Raw genomic sequence first — 13,446 nt, 5'->3', positions numbered from 1 at the left:
ACACTGTAGTGACAAAAGCCTCAGATAATTATCACCAGACTGTTACTCCACTTCACTGTGGTTTCATTTTAAAACTGTTGTGGTCCAAACGAACTTCACATGCCACTTCCAACTAGCCACGCTTTGAAGAAAATCATCAAAGCCGGGACATCATAGAAGCTGACCATGCAGACGAGACTGTAAACAAACTGGACTATTAGTCAAGAACTTGTCAACTTCAACAAATATCCATACACCTCTGACAGCTTTACCATATATAGACATCACACACAGACGCACAACACCAGGATGCCTCCACAGGGCTCCTCAACAGTGAAACATTCTGAGGTTATTGGCTGAATCCCGCTTCCCACAAACCCCACAGACATGTCCCTGCTCCTGTTCCATGCACATACATGCTAGGAGTCAGACTGCACTTTTTTTTTACCCTCTTTGGCTCCTCTTGGACGGGAATCATCACATATAAAGCAAATCTTAACAAATCACCTCTTGCTTGTGAGATTAGGGTCAGCTTTCTGAACAGAGGCTGAAAAATAGGGCGTTCACTTGGAATTATAATAAATGTGGCAATGATTTAGACTCCTCATTATGTTTTCAGTCCAACCACAACCCCACTTCCTCCTTTAGGCAGAATCTGAAATGTGTTTGCAAAAGTCCAATGTTGTTCATTTCTCATGCGAAACAGAGCATGAAGGTAAAATATTGACTTTATAATCACCCGTTTCATAGTAAACCTCTTTCCGTGAATTCTTGGAGGTTCATGCAAAGAGATCTACTCATCTACTGGGGTGCCTATAAGTCCGAAACTATAATGGCTGAGATGGTCTGCCGGATAAACACTGTCTTCTTCTCTTCCAGTATAACACTTTTTATATGTTTTATTATGTGTATATTTATATAGAAGTGGTCTGAATGTTATAAACAACAGGCAACTAACCCAACACCTCTGCCAAAGCAAATCAACAGGATAGTAGAGTATAAATATATCATTTAATTGGGTCTTGGAAAGTGGAGAATACCATTCGCAGACCTGCAATAGAAACCTACACGAGTTCCTCCACACCGAAGACCTTGATATGAAGCTCACCTGAGTCAAGCATTCTTCACTCTTCATGACAAATGCTGTCTGTAAATGGATGGTTTTTATGAGGCCGCAGTAATGGCGCCCAGCATGTTAGGTAAAAAATATTGGGGGATTATCAAACTGTGTAAAGGACTGAATAGAGAAGCGGAATGAAGGATGCACTGTGTGACAAGACAACACAATGAACACTGTGCGAGAAGGGTGTGCTCCAAAGAGGAATGGAGCAATGTGACCAGTCATTGAGCCGATTTTTGGGGACCAGATATTATTATAGAGGACTTTGATTGCAGGGCTGGTATGGAAAGGTGCTCTCCACTTAGTGTTATAAAGGATGCCAGAAGTAGGATGGCAGTGAATCACAGTCACGCCAGGTCTGTTTTCTGTCCTGAGCTGCAATGAGGCTATCAGTATCTGATATACTGTTTATGTTTCAGAGTTATTTTCTTCCCAGAGAGGTTTTGGAGACTATGACAGCAAGGGGGGCTGTATATTCTCCACATTACTGCAATCCAACATCAACAAACAATGTGTTTGTGTTTAAATATCGTTCAAATAAGCATGGAGATGGGGGCTCACCAGACATCAGGGGATGCGATCGCGCCACAATAAATGACAGATCATTTCATTGTCATATACTTTGGGCTACAGTCGACTGAAAATGCAATAATGTTAAGGAGTGGTCATGGACCACTCACGTGCTGAGTCAAATATGTTCCAAATATGTAAAAAAAATACATAAAATACATGACACAACCATTAAAAAACAGAAACAATACATTTGTTTTTGGGTGTTTCTTGTATTATGAATATATTTAAAACTGTGATAAGGAACTAAACACCTCCAGACCCTCGCCTTGTTCCTTTGTTTTGGCGTCTACCTTCACATGTAGCAGAGGTGTGGACGGCAGTGGGAAAAATCCTGTGGTGGGACAGCATGGTTTCATCATTGCTTGGGATTAGAGTTCAATCCGATTCAACGTCACTGGCACTGATCCAGGAAAAGTAGAACTGTATCCTGTTATTGCAGTGCTGAGCAGTTCCGGAAAAGAGAAGACATATATACTCAGCTAAATGTTATAGACACTGACACAAGATTGGAGTGAAGGCGAACCGTTGAGTGATGAGTCAATGAGTTAGTCCTTCATGAAGGTTCGCCGCTAACCTTCTCAAAAATCGCTAAAATATTGGCTAATCAAAGTTGTTTTTTTTACTTTGACTTTGATGTCTGTTTTTGAAGAATCAGTGCAAAGATGGGTTTATAAATGTGACCTTTTAACCATTCAGGAAGGCACAAAAACAATTCAAGTGGGAGCCCGAGTAAAAGCCATTTTACTCTTTTTAGTAGTTGTTCATAATGGTTCTGAGACCATTAACGCAGATGTGCATTCTGCAAAGTCAGCATGGGAAAGCTTCTCGTGTTTAGTGAATGATCATTGAAAACTATTGAGTTGTTGAGTGGAGGACAACGTTGCCTTTAAAAGGCTGAAGAGTTTACTGTAAGGCAGCGCCGTGATGGCAGACATCATGTGTGCTCTTCACCCTAGAGGGCACAGACAGCACACACAAACAAATTCACAGAGGCAAAAGTGGTGGGTGGGGGGCATGGGAAGACCCTTCCAGGAACAATACACTCATACAGACGGTTATTTATAGAGAAGGGCGGCATGGTTATGCGATGACCAGTAGCGACTCTCACAAAGTTCCTGGCAGAGGGAGGAAGGTTGATGGGTCTGCCAGGTGACTGGCTGCATCCTCTTCCTCGTCGTACACTCTGAATAACCCACCATTTCCTCCTTCGTGTCTCTTCAAGTTGTTTCCTGTCAAAACGTTTTGTGGCTTCTTCTGGTGTGTGGTTTGGCTATATCTGTGACTGCTATGTAAATCATATTTGTTCTCTGGGATACATTTTACACGATACACGAGGGATATTCGTGGATTTGTCGACTGGATACAGTAAATTTCTTGGTAAACAAAAAGGAACGTTTGGATTTCCTGACAAAACTTGTCAAAAACAAAAGCTGTTTGATGCCCATGTGCCCTCATATTTACCTTGTTGTCTAAAGTAAAAAATATAAGACATTTTAGTTGAGTCTGAATCAAATTTGTCACACAACCTCAGTAAAGTTTACCAGGACTTTTACCTTTGGTGAAACGGTCCTGGTTAAGGTTTTCAAAACACTATCCCTGTGAGGACCATATAACTTTGTCGGGACATTTGGCTGGACCCTACGAGGTCATGCTTCAATTTGACTTCTAAATAACTGGGTCATTATAGTTGGGTGTAAGTTTGGGTGAGTTTGAGTTTGGTTGAGTCCTGGTTAAAGTTAGCCATGTGTTTTGGCTGGTTAGGTTTAGAGTGAGAGGCTGGGAAACGCATTATGGCAATGAGAAACCTCACAATGTCCTCACAAGGATAGATATACAAATGTGTGTGTTTACACGTATCCATCCTAGTGAGGACCAATTTACACTGTGTGAATATTTTCAGTCGCAGTGTTCAGCTGCTGCGCATACTGTACGAGTGGAGTGAATCGCAGTTCACAGCTCACAACTCACTACAAGATGAGACATGATCTGACTGCTCACACTGTACGTCCACATGTGACACATCGGACTCTTGTGTGCAGAAATACAACGTAGAAAAGAAGAAGCCGGGAGAACACCGGAAAGTGGCACATAGCGCAGACTCGAGACGTCAAGGATGCCCATGCAGGTCACTTGCCTCTCAGCCAATGTAGCTGGGAGTGGCTCTAGCTGCCCAACACTCTGGAACAGGAACAAGCAGACGATAATTGCTTCAAGTTTTATGTTGTCAAAATTGCCTGGCATGTACAAAATATTTTACAAATTACGGACAAGTGATCAGTCATTCATAATTTCTCATTACTGTGTAGATTGGCAGGCAAAGGAAGAGGAAAGAGAGAGACAGTTTTATGATTTCTGCCTGAGTCATATTTCACTCAGCACTCCAGAATATACAGTAGCAGGACATACACATCTAAGAAACGGCCACAGCATGAACCGCAGTCAGAGCGTAAATCAAAGGTTCAAAGGGTAAAAAACTGACTTGATGTCCACATGTTCAGCTTCCGAACTGAGGACTGAAATGTGGGTGGTCAGTGCAGAGGTGTGTGGCTCTTGCCTCTGTTTACCAGCAGGAACATAACTCCTGTTGGCATAAACCGCAGCGTCCCGCCGGCTCCGTCTCTGTGACTCAGACCTTTTAAACCACGTTCATGATTTCTATCGGTTTATAAGCACCATCACCTATGTTTGCTCATCTCTCACCATATTTATGACTGCATCTGACATCATGTTTGAACATAAAGCTGGCGGAGTTTTGACCACCAGATGGAAAAAGCCATTGAATTCATTTCCAGTTATTTATTTCTCATAGCCATCTGAGGAATGTTCTTCAGATCCGACATCCGTCTCTCATTAGTTTGTGTCAGAGGATGTTGATGCTGCTTGTTATATTTGTCTGTTTAGTTTGAAAAGCCTGGAATCATTCAGATACATGTGGAGAGCACCTGATAGTTCACTCATCACAGGCTCAAAACAACAAGTTACATAAATCGGTATAATCGCCTAAGCATCCTCTGTATCGAGTTCAGATTTGAATGTTTAATCTTTCACACACACACAGCAATGCATTTAGGACAGTGTTACTAAATAGCAACTAGTCAAGGTTACCGGCACAAAATTGTTTTTGTGGTGAGAAGGAATGTGTGTGAAATTCTTCAGAGTGATGTCCTCCACTTCTGAGCAAAAGCAAACTTGTGTTTGTTCACCAAAACATCCTGAATCCTCTGAGAGAGGTGGCTCAACCACAGCTGATTTGTGCGCACTTGGGTGTGTGTGTGTGTGTGCGTGTGGCTGTTCTCTGTGTTCTGTCTCTTTGCGGCTCTGGAAGGATTTTCTCAGAGGTGTCGACCTCCCTTTTCGATGTCAAAGATCATCTCCAGCGAGAGAAGGGGCGAAGGGAAGGAGGGACAAGAGGGTTTTCGGAGAAGAGGACTCAGAGCAAATAAACATAGGTGATGACAGGTTGTCATAACTTCTGGTCTGATCCCTGGAGAGTAATGGAGCAAGGCAGCGGTCAACTCCAAGACCCGCCAGTGAGAGTGGGAAGTGTTAATGCCGAGGGTTTGACTGTGCACAAACTGATGATGTAAGATAATGACGTGAAGTTATGCTGTTGAAGATGTGAAACCTGACAGAACGTCAGCAGTTACCTGACATTTTGGCAAGAAACTCATCCGAACATCTTGATCAGATTATTCACAGTGTCAGACTGGTGATTAATCTCTGGCAGACTAGAATAACTCTCCTTTCCATTGCTGCAGCGTGTCACTTTAATCTTTTCTGGGAAAATTGATTGGTCGACCAGGATCTACCAGGAGGCACCAGAGAGGATGACCTGTCATATCTCTCAGTCATGCAATGAACTCTGAACTCACCATTCACCCCAGATAAAGCCCAACTCACAGCAACTATTGCACAACACCATCATTTGAATCACAACTGCAAGGAAATGTCCCTGGTAACTTTCCTAAAGTCACCAAAATACACTTTTAAATATGAAAACTGAGTAGAATAAAGCATTGAGCATATTAGTACTTGGAATCGATTTAGATTTATTAAAAAAAAAAAAAAAAAAAAAAGAATTGTTTACCCTAGACTTGTACCAAATACACTAGCAGTTTGCAGCTGTTCCGGACTGCATCCCAGGTTGCAGAGTGAATTTAGTTCTGAGGCTGCACATGTGACACACTTTTCAAACGTTTTGAAGTTTTCGCCTGCGTGTTTTCCCATCGACCAGGCTGGGATCAGGTGGATCTCTGTAGAGGCAAGGAGCCGTCCAAAATCTTTTTCCATTGTAAAGCAGTGTCAATGTTTGACCCAGTTTTCAATCATTGCGTACTTTCAGGAGAGAAAAAGGAAATCATTGACCTTTCCTCATCAATATACAAAGTATATGAGTATATCATATGCTACACCACAGACCACTGACCATTGTTATGACACTTAAAGAGTAGAAGGTGATTCAGTTTAGAAACTTACTGACCACATTCCTTCCTGTGTGAATGATCCCCCTCAACACCGACTTGAGTGACACTGCAGAGTCAAGCAATTTAAAAAAAAATTTATAATTAAATAGAATTTCATAGTATTTCAGTATTCTTCCTTTGACTGAAAAACCTCGTTCAGTCTTGTTTTTAAATTTGAGATTCCGAACTCCAAAATGGTTGATGCCTAATCTGCGTATTTTCTTGTGCTGTGCTGTCATTGCTGACTTGTTCAGCAGCTTGAGGCTGTTCAGAGAGACTCTTTGCACAGCTGATGACAAACAGTCCCCCAGCTGAAGTCTGTTCTGCGCTGAGTGAATTTCCTTTTCTGCAATTGTCTAAACAACATTGTTGCAGCTTAGCTTAGCCTGAAGTTTACCCGCCTCCCTTTGCACATTAAGGCCAGCTACATTGGAAACAATCCTTGCACCACGGTCATGTGTACGTCTGTGTGTTGCTCAAATTAAGAGCAGGGATGAGCGGCACACTTTGGGCTGGGGGCAGCATGATGCGGTGTCTCAAAATAGTTAATTCATCCCAGGAACAAACACCTTCAGATGGTCAACAGCTTCACAGCGGCATCGCTGGCTCAACACAGTCAAAGAAAATCACTGGTTGGTGACAGGGATAACTCTGTGGGGCTTCAGCGCTGACATCACAGAAGAAGGTGTTCAGTTGTTTTTGTAACCTTGTCTCAAATCATGTCGAGGAAAAATGCCCTGAGAGTTTTCCTATGCCAGATGTATATATAATATAACTGGAGGACGAGGATAAGGCAACCTCGACTGAAGTGTCAGGAGAACAGGAGGTCCAAGCCATTTTGTTTGATCTGAAAATGATGAATTGACTTCATGCAAGTGTGAATGAGTCCGCTGGAGTTGTTTAAAAGTTTCAAACATTTTCTCCCCCACAGCATTATCCAGGCATCCAACTGCCCCGTCCGTACTTTCCAACACAGCTCATGTGTCCAGTCGCAGCCAGGGGTGGAATAAGTAACTGTAGCTGGCCACATGCCTGGACTGTTTTCCTTCCTCTCACTGTCAGCACACAGACAATTAGCTTGATGTCATTTAAAAGCTCGGCACTAAGCTGCAGGAGGCTCCCAGGTGATCGCAGAGATGGAGGACTGGAGGATGCTGATGAATTCAGGATGGAGGGACAAGGTGGAAAGAAAACAGGGATCTGATTCGGGCCTGCAGCCACGTTGGTGTAAAATGGAGTGCAGTGAAAGTTGCCAAGGTTACCGAGCTCAGAGAGGCCCACGAGTATCTGAGCCAGAGGCAGTGGAGTCAGATCCTTCTCGGAACATATGGTGGCAATCTTTACAGAATGCAGCGGAGGAAGGGGGTAAGAATATTGGGTATAATTCACTTTATGCAAGGGGCCTGTTTTCCATCCGAATGTAAAATGTTTGGAACTTAAGAAGATCTTTATAAAAACGGTTGCGGCGTAAATCATCCGAAGGAATGTGACCGTCGCACTGTCTATATTGGCTTATAACGCATGGATTTACAATTCAAAACGCTCGCGCAGTTCTCCACATGAATGGCAGCTTGAGCAGCACTGTGGTTTTCGCAACATTGTTTCATAAGCAAACCAAGCTAAAGCCCATGTTATGAGAGTTTTATGATTTTGGACTCGCGATTTGGCTGGGGCCTCGAACGCAGACACGCCCAGCGCTGTTTGGCTCTCACACATGAACAGTCAAGACATCACGCTAGCGCAGCACCTCCAGCTCTCATTAATGACGTAGGTGACGTAATGTATAAGGAGCTCAGGGCTGGAGCCATTAGACTGCACTTAAGGTTTTCACAGTCTGTCATCTCAAGTGCTTCATCCTTTGGCTCCAGACTTACATGTGTAGCCGAAGGTCATGTTGCTCTTCATCAAGGGATTATCACCCCTCACTTATTGTCTGATGAATGACAGATACACAGGTGAATCTTATATATTCTCATGTCTTCATCCATCCGTCCATCTTGCACCACTCTTTTGGGGTCAGGTCAATATACTGGGAGCCAATATACAGTATGTTATAGTAGTTTGTGTTTCAGACTATAATATCTCCTGCTAAAAATGAATATAAAAAGTGACTAATATACGTAAAAGTAAATGTGTGTGTAAAGATAAATATGTCATTTTGAAACAGAAGGGAAAGTACTATTTCACCAAGAATTTAAACGCGCAGAATTATAGGTTGAATGCGGCATCAACTCACTATTTTACCATTATGATCATTGGAATCAGTTCGGAGTTCATGCCGTCGATCCTCCTCCTCCTCTGTCAAGACGTTGGGTCACTGGAGAAAGTGCCATCAGATTCCAGGATGCTGATTGGCTGTATGTCTGGTGCCATGTGACCACTTGACGTCTGTGACTGTCTGAGCTGCGGTGCTGAAGGGCCACTTTTTTCGACTGAGCGATCCATCACTTTCGAGTAGTACCCCGCTGTGGACAGATAAACATCCGACGACATCGGAGGGTTGTTTTCCTGTTATTTAAGCATGTCCAGCAGGGCATGAGCCCTTGCTAGCTGCTCTGACGGAGGAAGCTTTCAAGACGATGAAGACAAAATCTAATAAAGTCGCCAGTTGTGATATTGTGCCACAAGAGAAGTAATCGAGTTTTAATTGATTCAATGCAGAAACATGGCTTTGAGGATGACATTTGTGGTAGCTTCTCATAGAAGTAAGACCACTTCAAGGCTGTTCATAATTCTCCAAAGATTGTTTGAATGTGCATGATTGGAAAATTCCTTCCACTCTAGGGGGAATATTAAAGCTTCAGTTGGTTCTTATTTGTGATGCTGCATCGCATGCATAAATTCACTTGTAATTCCAACTCGAATTGGGCAAAGCTGCAGAGCTGTGTTGCAAGAGTGCTGTCGCTCTCACCAGGTTGCAAAAACATGAAGCAGAATCTGGTTCTGTGGGTCTGTGTTCTGTACAGGGCGTTACAACAACATGGACATCAAAGTCCGAACTCTCCTGGGATTGCAACTCTGCGGTTTGGCTGAGTGACGCCCACTATGGGTTGATTTTGGAGAGAATATTGCCCAGCAGGTTTGAGTGTGTGTTGTGGGAGAGTAAAAGTGGGGTGGGGGGTAAATTTACATTCTCATTTGTCTGTTTTTATATACATCAGAGTCAAAAGGCAAGATTTTGTTTTAAGGTCATGATAAGGGTGTGGACAGAAAGTTATGGTCACAGTGACTTTGGATCTCCCGGCCACAGAGCTGTTGGAAGCAAATCTGTGTCCGAAGAGAGCAGAAACAATCGTGGAACAAACTTAAGATGACATGGGTTCATGAGGTCACTTGCTTCAGATTCAATGTTGACTTTGCAAATGTGCTCAAAGTGGCCAACATCATGATACAAGGTTCATGAAAGGGCTAAAATGTTCCTGCAGGGGGAAACTTTCAAAAGGGCCAGAAACGTGAGCAGAACAAAAGGCTTCCCACCTCTGAGGTAAGTAATACGACAGTGATAAGTTTACTACATCATCACCGCAGCTGCCAGGAGCACAAACCTGAACAGAGAGGAGAATTTGGATTCCGTCAAGAATCCAAACATGCGGTTGCTTCGTGCCAACTGGTTTAAACACCGTATCTTTCACCAGCGCTTGCATGTTTGGAAGTATCTGAATTGAAAAGACTTCATCTTTAAAGAGGGAGCTGCCACAGCAACCACATGACTTGGACATCTGCGAGGTAAACAGGGCAACACACTGAGTCCATCTGTGAATCAGTTGGGTTCGTTAACAATGAAGAAGATTTGGCTCAATGCACCACATCTGACTAATCTGGCCCCTCACAGGGACTTTCCTAGACCAGCGGGAGCGGTCGAAGCAAGCATCCAAGATCAGTCCAGAAGAATGGCTGCTGGGGGTCCGTGGTGGGGTAACGCACCTGCACATGAGTAATGAGAAAACAACTGCAGTCCTTGTGTGACATAGTGAGTCTCTGCCTCTGGGATCATTCAAAGATATTGGGGGGAGCCGGTTATGTGTGTGGCATAATATTGTTTTCCTGAAAATCTACCCCCTTGGACGTTCTCCTCTCCATCCCCTGTTATTCTCTCAGTGGGACTCCCTCTGTAGTCCAGGCAGCACCTCCCCTGTAAGCCTGACTCTACCCAGGTGGAATGCACGAGCTGGATGCTCTGACACACAAAAGTGCACTCATGCAAATATGAATGATTTCAGGCCATATCACACTTGCACTTTTTCACAAATGTCAAGCGCAACAGTGGGGGGTTTCAAAACACTTACTGGAAGCACAACCACACACTCATAAAAGGACACATGAAGCTCCAACTCCAGTAAAATCATTCATGCTGCAAATACGTCAGGAACACCACAGCGACCTGTCTGATTTAACCTTCCAGTGGGGGTCAGGTCACAGCCTCTTTCCCTCTGCAGTCAAGTTGAGAGTCTCCAGTTGACTAAAGCTGCGCATTAGAGGAAATAAGAGCACCCAGGGGAAACATACTCGCTCAGAGGAAGGCGGAGGGGGGCCCAGCACAAATCCACTGGGGTGGATCTGTGTACGTGTGTCCATTCCAACAGAGCTCCAGAGAGTAAACAGACAAATTTATCACGAGACTGCCTCCAGGCTTTGCTCAAGAGCACTTTGTATTGATGACATTTAAAGCTCATTTTGGACTGGTGTCCGATTACATTGTAGAAATGTAGTCCGGACCCTCGGATCCTCGGTGATTGTCTCAAAGTCTAGGGGTGACAGAGCCTCCGCCATTGAGGCTTATTGACTAACATTCTGCCAGAGAAGATCCAAAGCACATTAGGCACCTCCTCCATTAAAACATTCTTTTTTTACTACTTCCTTCAACATTGCTGAGACATTAGTGAACCACCAGTGATGCCAGTAACACATTACTCAGTAAGGCATTACTCTTTAATAACCACTTTGTTCAGTCACAACAAGTAATCTCACACATTACTCTTTCAAAACCCTAAGAAGATTAAAGTACCTTATCCAAGTCACTGAGCATCACTATTTTTTATTATTTTCCAGAAGCAACAGATATTCTTTTCTGCCTTCTCTCTGAGGGAGTGGGGTGACGCCAGTGTCAGCAATCACTTAAGTGCAGCCACAGCCTCCTGGTGGCCAACAGGAGACACGACACACTGAGGGTTTGTTCACCTGTGTCTTGTAATGGACAGGACTTCTTCAAAAACACCCAGGGCATTTCCTGCATTTTTTAAATATATAAATCGCTGTATATATATATATATATATATATATATATATATATATATATATATATCGCTGAACGTGTGCACATATCTGAAAATGACAAATATTTGCATTTTTGTTTATTTACAAGGTTCATATTTGTGGCTTCCACAGAGAGAGAACTTTTTTTTTCATACTCTGTTTTGTTGTGTGTGTGATTTTAGGTCCAACATGTTAATACAGAATGCCATGTGCTGGTCATTTCCTAAATTACCACTTTACCATCGCGGAACTGGACTCAGCTACTGAGCTCTAAAAGCAACTAAATGTTGCATTAACATAAACACAATGGATGGAGCAACATCTGGGGAGAGACGGTGTAATTATCTTCCCCACAATAGCATCTTCACACACCAATGTTTGAGAAAGCAGAAGGTAAACATCCTTCAGTTCCAGAACAGACAAGAGCAATTAACCATGCTGGCGAGATAAGCATGCATTTAGCATCAGGGAACATCAAGGCAAAGAGGCATTAACTAGTTGTACAATGCAGAGCTGTTGTTTCGGCTAACACTTGTCAGATGTTTGAACATCATTAGGAACCAAATTATACCACATTAGGAATCAAAGCACAGTGATCTGATTTTCTCCGCAACCTACTGTAGACCGTCCTTCAACAACAGCTGGAGTCACATCTGCGATATTCCCCTCTTCCTTTGCTCAGACAAGGAGTTCCTATAATGAATGATATAATAAACAAAACAACTCTTACATTGATATTCATCTGTTGTCATGTACCATTGTATATATATGAACTGGATATTTTCCTTGGTCTAATGTGGAAAACAAGGGCAGGCAAAATGCTAACAGCTTGTTGATGGAAACCAGTCACATGGGCAGTACATGGTACTTGGACAGCTGAGGTGCTAAGGTGTCAGGATGGAGCTTTTGACATGTATCTCTGTCACTTCCTTGAGTAAAATGGATCGTGACAGGTGTCCACTGATACAGCACGGAAGTTGCTACGTCTACCTGGCAGAGCCACGTGCAGACAGGACTCCGAAGAATCATTGACACTATCAATTATAGCCACCTAGTTATAGCATCAAAGTGTCGCCTGCGTCAGTGAACCTGAAGCCAGAAGTCAAAAAAGAAGCAGTACATGCCAGACGCGCTTAGCCAGGCCGTCTTGGACCTGGACCATCTCTGATGACCGACATCTGAGTCCATCCAACTGGGTGCAATATCACTCCAGAGCATAGTGAAGTTCAAGGACTTGGAAACGCAAGCATGGATGCAAAGGATATTCTGACCTTGAAAAAGTAGATTTAAATGAATAATAACATATAATAATAAGCAGTAATAGTCTCAATTATACAGGGCTATACTCAGTGGTGGGCCATCAGGGGCAGCAAGGCCTTCTCCACCCCTGCATTTCCCCAGCATAAACAGCCACACGGGCAAGAGAAAAGCCACTTCCTATCAGGCTTAGCCCTTGGTGAGTGCAAACATTTTACATATATATTTTTTCATGTTTATGGACTTAATGGCCGGCTCACTGGCGCAGCAGTGTGTTCGTACTAAGAGAGAGTTTCTTGTGCCCATTGGAGTCTTTCTGACACAAAACTGTGACTTAGCAAATGAGTGTACAACTGGGTTTCCGCCATATATAAACTAGCGTGTCACGGCTTAAATGAGAGCTGCTACATCAGAAAAATGTTCTCTTTTTAAAGGTGAAATGAAATGTGTTGAAACAAAGTCATGGAGGTGGTCTTGAACGTGACGGTTTTCACCGTGTTATTCGTGGAAAAATCCCAAAAGAAACATAGAACGACTGAAGTCCATTGCTCGCGTAAGTCAAGTCACGCATTACGGCCGGATATGTGAAAAGATGGAGCACTTGGATTGGAGGCAGATTTACTTCTATTAAAAATGTGCATTTTTACTGTTACCAATTCAGCAAGTCATTGACAAAAGTTCCCCTCTGTAGGCCCAGGTATGAAATGCAAGACCCGCCACTGGATTTACTATTGTACAACAGCAATATGTGTATGACAAATACGAGAAGAGGATGAGGGAAGTAAGTGTGATTAAAAAAAT

Source organism: Synchiropus splendidus, chromosome 1 (assembly GCF_027744825.2).
Source record: "Synchiropus splendidus isolate RoL2022-P1 chromosome 1, RoL_Sspl_1.0, whole genome shotgun sequence".
Classification (NCBI taxonomy): Eukaryota; Metazoa; Chordata; class Actinopteri; order Syngnathiformes; family Callionymidae; genus Synchiropus; species Synchiropus splendidus.
Note: the sequence above shows the minus strand (reverse complement) of the source record.